General features: G+C 33.4%; 1 long non-coding RNA gene across 1 annotated transcript; it reads right to left on the bottom strand.

Annotated features, from left to right (window-relative positions):
• LOC127865897 (uncharacterized) lies at positions 1-2,306 on the bottom strand. Its single transcript, XR_008042814.1, has 2 exons — positions 2,088-2,306; positions 1-142 (listed from the first exon to the last, which is right to left on the bottom strand). It is a non-coding gene; the product is annotated as an uncharacterized LOC127865897 (long non-coding RNA).
• Between the last annotated feature and the right edge of the window lie 5,686 nt (positions 2,307-7,992).

Raw genomic sequence — 7,992 nt, 5'->3', positions numbered from 1 at the left:
ATTTCCCAATTTGCAGCAAAGTCATCGACATCAATATCGGCCTCTGATCTATGTGTCTGTTCTTTTTTAGAACAAGGACTGCAGACGAAGTCAAGCTCGCATCCTGACGTCACAGCGGCTTTGTATTCCTCAAGAGAAATACCTGTGAAACGAAGGAATTATTGTTTAATTACTGCATAGCGTCTCTTAAAATAAATACATCTAAAACAAAGGCCTCGATCTAAGAAAAAAGTAATCGCCATACAAATTACAACTTCTACCTTTACGGAGAATTATTAGAAATAGTGACATCCTTTAAATACTTAGGTATAACAGCCCAAACACTAGCAGAACGCGAAAATAGAGCTCTACATAGACTTTTCACTATTATAAATTAATACGAAAAAATACATACAAAACTACTGCCATGTAATTTAATGTTTGTATAAGTAAATAATTCTTCAATTTTCTCGTATTACAATTTAAGATATAATTTTATAGATTAAGTACTGATGAATTACTGTCTTTTTGTCAACTACATACAAAACTACTTAGACTATAGCAATGTTATTTAATTAATTACATATAATATATCGATGGATTATATAATAACTTTTTTATAATAAGTAAATGTATATCGTTTTATTAGTAAATCAAGTACATAGATGAACAAGTTGAATTATCATTTCATTATAAATAAATAATAATAATAACCCTAAAAAAACGACATTTTTAAAATCATTTTTACTGTTAAGCGAATACACGACGATCTTTATCTGATAGTTAAAAAAATATTACGCAACAACATCGGATTAGTGGCAATGTTAAGATAAACTGTCCGCATTGAATGGCATGTTTATAACACCTGTTCATACTGTTTATCAAATATCCATTTAGGGAGCACTTTAAAAGAAAACTGATTTGTTTATTTATTGACAATCGAAGGCGGATGTCAGTAATTGATTGTTGCCTAAGCACCACTTTGTGCGTAAGCTGTCAAGTTAATCAATCGAACTTATCGCAATTAAGATGTTTAATTATGTCTTACGACTTAAACATAGAGTTTCAAGGTTTATTTCTCGTCCATGACATGTACAATATAATAATACATAAAATAACACAATTTACAAACATGCATGGCCAATCTTACAGATTTGCCCCTGTTAACCTTATGTTAAACACCTGTTATAAAATATTGAAGTTGATAAAACACTGGTGTTTGTAAAACTGGGTACTAATGCGCATAGTGAAAAATGATGTAAAAGAGCGACGACCTAAGTGAACTGGTTAACAGTGGCTTTCTGTATTTTTCCTATATAATAGATTCTATACACAAAATATATTCAATATACCATCAACTTATGACTAGAATTTCTTACTATACACAAGTACATTATATAACAGAGATAATAAATATACTATCGCTGCTATTTAGATAAAATAAGCAACACTACTACTTATTTACACATGTCATCACTTTCTTATTATTATTTCCATTTACAAAGTCATTTTAATTGAATTTAATAAATAGTAATACTAATAGAATATCACGCATACAAGAAACCAACTGTTTTATTTCCATACATTGTATTGTATTAAATATGAAATTGCACTAAATGAATATTTTTTGGAATATAATAGAACAGAACACATAGTGTATTCGAGTATACATAGCACACAATAATAAATTACAGCAAAGCACATTTATAAACTGAATGAGTCGTAATTATTTATATTACAATATATAGCAGCACTGTTATTCTTTTAATACAGATCTCCAAATGTTTTCACATTTCGTTTTCTACAAATGGTAAGCGCTATAGCTACCATAACTAACACCTGTTTTATCACAATTACAGAATGAGGGAATGAAATGCTTTGTTAATTTAAGACTCATGCTATTTAAATTTACGGTCAATTGCCTCATATATATATATCTATATCTATATAACCCGCTTATAAAAGATACTCATATCAAATTGATTGGATTGTGATTATCAAGTCAATTAAAAAAATATCTGCATTCATTTTACATTAATATATATACTTATGGTGGCTAATTGCTTTTATCACCTACCCTTTGTCGGATAAATGCGTGATATACTTACATTATTGAATATAATGGTCACCAATTTAACTACTCAACACCTAGTGTTCCACTAATATACTTACATTATTGATTCAGGGTACTTTCTATGATGATTATATAATGGTCACCAATTAAACTACTCAACACCTAGTCCCTGGTCGTTTCGCACCTAATATGGGGGCGAAACGACCAGGTGCGAAACGACCAGGGCGGAAACGTCTTGGGGGCGAAACATCCGAGGACCGGCCTCATGTGTGAGAGGATTAATCAGGGATAAAATAAATGGAGTTCAAAGGATCTAACATTTTGAGGAGGACGTCATGGTATCTTGGACATTTGGCACTTTCATATATTTATTTAGTAGATACTGAAAATGCTGAATGTGCTAATTGCAACATCAAAGACGAGCAGGTGAGATTTTTACAGCTTTATTTTTCTTGACAATGACATAATGTATGTTTTCCATTTAATTTATATGGCGCTCTAGTCTTATTTATAAGACGCGCAAAGAATTTAGAGATACTTTTTATATGGGCTAAATTCTTTGCTACAAACATTACCCATATAAAAAGTAGCTTAATATTTAAGAGCGTCAAAAAATTGGACTAATGGCGCTCAATTTTAGCTCGGCTGTTTTCGGGGAAAACCCTAGGTATTGTCATAGACAGCTCGTCGTCAGACGTCCGCGTCGTGCTAAAACCTTTACATAGGCTCAAAAATCAAAGTGCTTCCACCTAAAACATTGAAACCTCACATGTATATGCACCTTGATGATTTCTACACACCACACCCATTTTGGGGTCACTCGGTCAAAGGTCAAGGTCACTAACCTCTAAAAATTGTTTTAATAAATTTCATTTATTCAAAACTGCACCGCAGCCTAGCTTGGCACCCATAATGTGGTGCTCTTGTTTATATATAATTTTAAAAATGTATTAATAACCAGAATAGTTGATGCATGTATAAATAAAAAGATACAGCCATGAACAGTGTGTTTTAATTTTTAATAAATATGCTTTGATTGCGTATATGCAAAACAATGAAGTCCATATATTGTTAACTGATTTTTAAAATGTTGAATGTCACACATTACGTACCAGTCCGTTTATGTACCGACACTTTATGTACCACTATCTGACACTTTATGTACCATAGTTATAATATAAAGAGATAACTAATTTAATATGAATGTGTGTTATTGATGAAATGTATTTTGTGTGATAGTATTTATGAATTTAGACTTATAGATCTATATTAGCCATAGATTTTATATTTTGTCAGATTGTCTAAGTGTCACTGAGTGTCTTAGTTTAATTTATTAGCCCAAGTACATGTAGTACTTAATAAATGATTTATTAGTCTTACCTGAAATTGAAGTAAATTATAAAAATTCATTTGTCTCTTATCTTATCCTGACTAAGGATTATAAAGTCTAAAATGTTTGTATTATATTGTATAATTGAAATGTGATACTTTGAAGAGAAGAGAGAATGACCTTAATGTTCAAACTGTAAAAAAATCAAATTATTTCCTTCTTTAGACTTTAATCATGTTTAGAGAATGACCTTAATTCATTAGGACTGCTATGAATGAATGGAAATAACACCTATATTTTATGTAGGTGGTACGTAAAGTTTCAAAGTGCCGGTAGTACATAAAAGGTCTGGTACATGTACATAAGGTGTTACACCCTAAAATGTTCATGGTATCAGTGTTTCAATAATGTAGTGTTTCTTATTATGTATTGCTTAGGTTGTTTTGTTTCAAATTTCAAATTTGCATTTATTTTAAAGCATTTTCATTCATTTTGTGTATTCCATGTTTTGTGTAATAAGGTGAATTATGTTGTACATGGCATCAAATATTAATTCATGGTCGCTATGGTGTAGAGAATGATGTCCGCTGGGTAGTAGACTAGTAGTAGTAGACTAGTAGTAGTAGAAGTAAGATCAGTAGTAGTAGTCGTAGTTGTTGTTCTTGTTGTAGTAGTAGATAATTAATTAATTAGTAGTAGTAGTAGTAGTAAGAGTTGTAATGGTTGTGTTTGTATTTGTATTGAATTCTGATAATACAACACAATGATGCTGCTGCTAACGATGATGATGATGATGAATATGATAATGCTGCTGCTGATTGTGATGAGGATTATATGATGGGACTTTGGTATTATAAAATTTGTGAGGTTCAAACACAAAACCTGTTGGTTAATAAAACTTCTCATTTTATGACAAAAGAGCTAGATTGTAGAGTAAAAAATAAGTATAAAATTCCCTAATAGGAAAGCTACCATTAAAGGACCATGACTTGTGGGCTTCAACAAAAGCAATTCATGAAACAGTTATATCTCTTTCAAATGCATTCAATATTGCTGTTCCAATTGATATGCTCAGAAATGCTTCTGGATGGGCATACACCAATAAGTACTTTCCTTCAGTTATTTCTTCTAAAGACACATTAACAACACTGTCCCCCTTAGCCGGAATTCCGGACGCCCGCCCTAAGATGTTCCCTCCCCAGACATTTCCCCCATTTTAGTTTTAGTGCTTACATTACCCCCCCCCCACCCCACAATAAATTTATAATGGTTTGGTTGAAGTATAATCTTGATTTATTATCAAAATGATTAATTTGCTTATGTAATCTTATGTAATAAACTTTTTATATGAAGCAGCTTGTTTGTTGTTTTCTTTGGATTAATCATTCATTATTTTTGTTAAACTGTTTAAGGAGTGCATGTAAATCATTAGAAAGACGTGCATGTTGGTGTACTAGAGGAATACTAGAGGAATACATGGGATATTCTCAAAATCTTACACATGTTGTTTTAAATATAATTAAATAGGATCAATTGATGAATTAATTCAGTTTGAGTCAACTTGGGCTGGGTTGTAAAACTATAGTTTTTTGTTGTTTTTAATCCAATTAAATAGGGTACTATGTAACTGTCAAAGAAAATATGCATTCATACGCATATAAGCCAAGTTTTGGATGTCACTGATATTTTCAATTTTACTAGTACCTAATTAAGACTAATTAAAACAGAATTGGACTTTCCTTGCAAAGTATTTATTATTAATAATATAATAAGCTAATGTAATCAAAACATATTGATATTTTAATAATTTAACTCAATTATATTAATAATATTTAAATTTGCCCCAAAAAACTAGGGGAGGTAGATAGGAAGGATTTTTTTTTTGGAAAACCAGCAGTGTTGTCAGTGTAAAATATTTGTAAAGCTTCTTCAATTTCAGTTTTACATTTTATGACCTGCAACATATTCTATGCTACTTTATTTTACTATGGTAAGTCATTAAAGTGTTATTTATTTTTTCAACTATGTAATGTGCTAATCTCATATAATGAATTACTACCCCATTTAAAGATGACACCTAATCTAAATTCATTAATACAATAGTTATAATTGTTTTATTGTAACATACTATTCCACTAAAAAATGACCATCATAGAACATCAATGCTGTGCGTTTACTAAAATTTTCATTGATCTCAATTATTTAAAGAAAAAAATCTATCAGGCACTTATAAAAAAATATATAATTAGGGTGTAAAATTTAACAAACTGAACAAGTCAATTTGAACTTCTCTTGCAATTCAAATGGAGCCACTTGAAATACCAAATTGTTCCCATACTAGTCGGCAATATAGCTATGACATTGTGTCTATTCATAACATGCATCAGATACACCTTCTGAAACTTTTTAAGCGGTTTTGAAAACGCTATTTCATTGCAAACTTTCGTCAATAAAGGATACATGTTGTTATACAACCGAAAGTGAAAGTACAGTTTAAAAAAAAATGAAAAAAGAGCGAAATTGTTGAAAACTTACGAAAATTTTAATTGATACTTACATAAGACCGTAAGAATGAACAAAATTATACTTAAATTTTAAATCATAACATGAAAGTTTACTTATAAAGCAAATTCTTCATTCATCCGCGGACTTCTTTGTGTCGTAGTCATAAATGCCTCCAAATGGAGGTGCGTGATGCGTCTAAGTATAGAGGTGATAATAACGTAGTGACGTCACCATCTATGTATAGAATGACTCGGGTGATACAAACTCTTGGAACAATTGACTAGCGTAATATTCCGTATGTATTCCCCCGTTGACTTGTCGAAGTACCCAAGGTGTAGAGCTAGTAGTTCGGTCCTTGGTAGTCTGATGTTGGCGGCCTCTGGTAGTGTCTGATGCTGTCGCACAGAATGAATGAATCCTCACAATCACAAATTTATATACGTACGCGATAAAAACATACCTTTGAACATTATATCAGGTAGCCGGATGTTAAAAAGTGTCCATCAAGATTAAATGTAAAAATAAATCCGGTACACCGACTAAAAGGATAATAGCGACGGATTGGCAATAAAATATATATATATATATATATATATATATATATATATATATATATATATATATATATTACAGAGTTTGTCGACTAGTGTGTCTCCGTAAAGTTCGGTCTCTAGTATAAGACAATCTTTGCTTAAAAGCATAGTAGCAGCTAACGCATATGGGGTAAAAGTTAAGAGTTGAAAGCAAATACATTAAAATCTAAAATCGCGACAGATATGCGTTAGCGCTACTGTTAAAGTGATTATAACCCCTTTGCTAGCTCACGGCACCGAAGTAGATGGATACTCTAGATGTACTCTCTGGACAGCAGATCTATGGATTCTATCTCCTTCTCTGAGGGAAGGTGTCCGTTGTTGACACTTGGTTGTGTGCTGTCAACGATCAGCTGTTTGAAACTATCTGCGTTGTTCACTAGCTCCAGCGGTTCTTCTCTTCCCTGTAAGCGCAAGCACTCATGGAGGCGGGCTCTGTATTTGTCTCTCACGGCATTAGACGTGGGGCACTTAGCTATAAAGTGCACTCTGCATTCAGGTTCTGTGTTGCAAAGTGTGCAAGTTGGACTTACAGCGTATTGATTGAAAACTGCTATGTTAGCTTGTAGGGTGTAGGTTCCTGTCAACAGCTTTGCTCTGGTTTCTGCTCTTAGGATGTCCCGACAGAGAGGGCATCTGTATTGGATGTACCTTAAGGAAGGTTTTTCTTGGATATCTTCCTTCCAGGTCGCAATGGCATGCTGGTCCACTGCACTGTTTAGTTTGGCTTTCCACACCTCTTTGCTAGGGGGGCTCTCGAAGAGTTGGTACGCTGTCGGCAGGTTATAGGTATGGAGCAGTCTGCGGATACTGGAGAAGAAACTATGATCTGTTGGCAATTTCATGGCCAGCTGTCTCTCGACCACCTTGTATTAAACTGTCCCTGGTGTCTGGATTATACTGTAGTACAGATTAAGTGTGTTTTTGCATAATTGAGCTCTATTAGGCAAAATACCTAACAGAGACAGGGCAGCAACGTTAGAAGTCCTGTCTGCTAGATGTTGTACTTGCTTTAAGGTTTTCAACTGGAATGCTTCTAAGGCTTTGAGATCGGCCTGACTGTAGGGTAGGACCTCCAGGGCGTATAACATTCTAGGTACTACGAAGGTGGACCAGAGGCGGGCTTTTACAGATTGTTTCAGTCCGTTCTTTCCATTGAAGCCTGCCCCCATGAGCGAGTAGGCTGTGCGCCTTCTTAGCTCTATTTTATCTTTCTTGTTCACTTTGCACTTGGTATTTCTGTGTTCTTCAAGATGAGTAGTGGACATATCTAGTGGGATGCTAGTGCCTTCAAGTATAAAGTCAGGACTTGGGTCGGGCTTTTCGGGTTAACCCTGATGCAGCTACTTTTTGATGGGTTGATGTCATACCTGTGATCACAAAATCACTCCATGAGCATGTTGTGGTAAGGTGAGCTAAAAAACTTGAGAAAGTTGACACGCTGACAATAGTAATTCACTTATTTGTGTCTGAACTTTGGGCTCAAGAATAGACAGGATCTGATTCCTGCA

The sequence above is a fragment of the Dreissena polymorpha genome, chromosome 2, assembly GCF_020536995.1.
Source record: "Dreissena polymorpha isolate Duluth1 chromosome 2, UMN_Dpol_1.0, whole genome shotgun sequence".
Lineage (NCBI taxonomy): Eukaryota > Metazoa > Mollusca > Bivalvia > Myida > Dreissenidae > Dreissena > Dreissena polymorpha.
The sequence above is the reverse complement of the archived record's forward strand: the minus strand, read 5'-3'. Positions and strand labels throughout refer to the sequence as shown.